This window comes from Pinus tabuliformis, chromosome 9, assembly GCF_031772625.1.
Source record: "Pinus tabuliformis cultivar Carrire ecotype Pingquan chromosome 9, CPIR1, whole genome shotgun sequence".
Classification (NCBI taxonomy): domain Eukaryota; kingdom Viridiplantae; phylum Streptophyta; class Pinopsida; order Pinales; family Pinaceae; genus Pinus; species Pinus tabuliformis.
In genome coordinates this window covers 863,904,537-863,908,052 of record NC_142307.1, presented here as the reverse complement: position 1 = coordinate 863,908,052, position 3,516 = coordinate 863,904,537, and positions in this window count along the sequence as shown.

The window sequence follows — 3,516 nt, the reverse complement described above, 5'->3', positions numbered from 1 at the left end:
GCGATCTGGTACCTCTGACATGTATCTAGTATCAAGCGTAGACTTTCCACATGGCGCTTTACCAATCCAAACACTATCCAATTGTCAAAGTATACCTTTAGAAATTTGCGAATGAAATCCTTGAACGCTGCAATGACTACACGTGAAAAGATTGCCGATGCATTCTTTAGCCCAAAAGGCATCACTGTATACTGGAAGCATCCCTATTCAATCGTGAAGGTCATCTTACTTCTATTCTCTGGTGCGATCTTGATCCAATGGTACCCAGAGAATCCATCAATGAACGAATATGCTTCTTGGCTGCCAACATTATCCAGGACCTCATCGGTGAACAAAGTTGGGAAGGGATCATGCACGTAGGCATCATTCAACTTTATAAGATCTACGCATATCCTTATTTCTTGTTTCTGCTTCTTTTCTTGAACCACTATTGGGCTCACCCAATCAGATTCTTCCACCAATTCAATAATACCTGCCACGAGAATCTTGTCTAACTCTAAGCGGACCCTTCTTTGTACTTCGGATTGAGGTGGTAAGGTCTTTGCTTCGCAGGTTTTGTGTCCAGTTTTAGGGTGATCTTCATGACAACCAGGTATCCTATTATCCCTTTCAAATTTGAAAACTTCATGGGGAATAGATCCTGATATTCGCGGAGTAGTTCAACAACCTTATATATTGTCGTGTCATCCCAATAGTCCCCAATCTTTGCAAACTTTAGCTCTGCCTCCGTGCCAATGTTCACCTACCTGGTTTTGAGTGGCTTGGTTATGTTTGGGTTCTCTTGCTGTGGTCCTTCAACTTCGCAGTGTCCTTCAGTCTCTGGAATATTAATCTTCCTCCGGTCTTCGTCTTCTTCTTCCGTTGTTACATTGTAGCACTCGAGTGAGTGGCTCAACTAGGTAGTCCAATTAGGTTGAATCAAATCTAGAGGATCCTGCGGTATCCTAAAAATTGTTGTCTTAAACTCCTGCAACGCTTCATCGATAGATTCAAATCCATCCTCAAAACTGAACGTCATAAAAATCCTTGGTGTAAAATATCCCATTCTTCGGTGCCATGGCGGAGTTCAGTTTCCAAGTACCAATTCATTGGTATAACATCCAAGGTATGAAAAAACAGATGGACCCACTCCAGTTGAGGCTTCACTCTGTACACTTTAGTCCATTTGGCCAAATGGGCGCGTGGATCATTTCTTCTATCATATTTTTTTGTTAATCACACCTTCAGATGACCAAAGCGGACCCTTATCATCCTCCTATATTTGTGCCAATCATCAAAACTATCTTTGTGCATACCCCACCATCTTGTGGGCATAGCGCCTAATCCAATGCATGGAAGCGATTTTTCTTTGGCACTTTCCTTTCAAATACATCCAAAAAGTGATCAACATCAGTTAACCCATCGTAGTAACACAAATTTCTTACCTCTGATGATACACAACGCAACGACTTGGTCATCACATTACAACACAGTGTAGATACTTCATGCAGTCGATTCTGCCAGTGCTCTAGTTCTTTGTCTGAATCTGATGTGCAGGAGCTCTTGCGGTCCCATGCAATACGTCCGTCTACTGTCAGATTCACCCAATCATGATCCCGTGCCATTATTTTGTAAATCTGGTCCAAATAATCATCACTTTCATAATCGCGCACTGGTTCAGTATAGTGCGGTCCTTCTGTAGGGTCTAGTGGCACCACTACGTAGATCGATTTCTTCTCAAGTATCATCTTTCACTTCTTCAGATTGGTTACCCCATTCATGTCAGTGGCCCAATCGATCCTAAGGAGTGTGAGGTAGGGATTGTTGTCATCCACAATTTCTCACTTCAAAATTAGCTAGTGCGCTTGCACCTTCGATATCAACTGTAACCCCTTGCAGCCTCCCCATTGGGATGATTTTTTGTTGATTCGCCATCCTTAACTAGATCAGAGACCACTGTAGTGCAGGTCTCCCAATTCTTTCCCATGTTTGTTTCGGCAAAACCTTCACATCGGACCCTAGGTCCAAGATAATTTGGTTCATTTCGTATTCTCCTATCTACGCGATGAGTCTCATCTCAAGTTCAGTTCTTGCCTTATGCTTACCAAGCTTTCTAACTACGCGTGGTCCATCAGTAGCAGTTTCCTTGCCAGTGCACCTATTGATCAGCTCCTGTAGTCCCTTCACAGCCATGCTATTGTGTAGCAGTTTCATGCAGGTCTCTAAGTACGTGGTAATCATGGACGAGTCCATTTCTTTAGCCGACTTCCTGACTCCCTGAAGTAGAGGCCTCAAAGAAACTTTTCTTCACTTCCATAAATTTTTCTTTTGCGCTTATAGATCAAACTCGGTCTCCTTTTCTGGTGCTTTGTGGACCAACTCACCTTTTTCAGGCTGCTTCCCCTTATCCTCACCAGTTGTTGCTCCACTCCACAACACAATATTTACCTTAGGGTCTTCCACGCGAGGCTCAGCCCTCATCATCTGTAGGTTCTGAGTCAGTTGTTGAGGCTGCGCCCCCTTCTCGCATATATTATCTAACAATATAGGGCAATCCTCCTTCGCATGGTCAACCTGAGTACAATAGCGCCATGACAGCTGCGTCGGATTTGGGCAGTCTCGTGTAGTGTCCTGGTCCTCCACAATTGTAACAAATAATCTACCCTCGACCTCTACCAGGTCCTCCTCCACCTCGGCCTCGATGGCACCCCTGATACTCGCCTCGCGCTCCTCCAACGCCTTGGTTCGGAGGCCGCGTTTCTGCCTGCACCCTGTATGCAGGTGTCCTGTCCATCATTAATTCGTAACTCCAACAATTGCACTCATCATGACCCACAGATTGACAAAAGTTGCAGAAGAGTTGTTGCAGTGTCTGTACGAATTTCTACAACAAATGGCAATTGTCTGTCGCATGTTTCCCAACTACCTGATAGATAGCACACCATAGCGCGGGCCCTGTACTTGGCCCTGCTGCAGCTTCCGGCCTCAAAGGCATTGGTCCCCCTGATGCAACATAATTTGCGAAAACAGGACAATGATCTTTGTCATGCCCCTGGCTTTTGCACTTTAGGCACCACACTTCTTCACGCGCCTCTAGTCGAGCTGTTCTGTCTTTCTTCAGACTTTGCATTTTGAGGCAAAGGTTCTGCAACTGCGTGTGAATTTGCTGAACCCCCAGATTAGCATCCTGCATTGGTGTCTCGTGCAATATTATCACGATTCCCAGAGCTTCTGCTTGGGTCTCGATCTTCTGTTGTGATAGCATAACCCTGAGATGAGGTAGGAGCGAGACCACAAACCATTCGTCGTGCTGCCCATCAGTTAGATTCATGTTGGCTTCACGGATCATACAGTTCAATCTTTGATCCAAATCCTAGGGCATCTCTCCAGGCTTCATCATGATCTCCTTGAATCCCACAATTGATTGCACCTCCGATTTAGGTCTACTAAATTCCTTGTTTAGCGCAGTCTGGATATCTGACAACGCAAATGTCGTATTATTCATGTATTACTTAATGTACCAAGTTAGTGCATGGT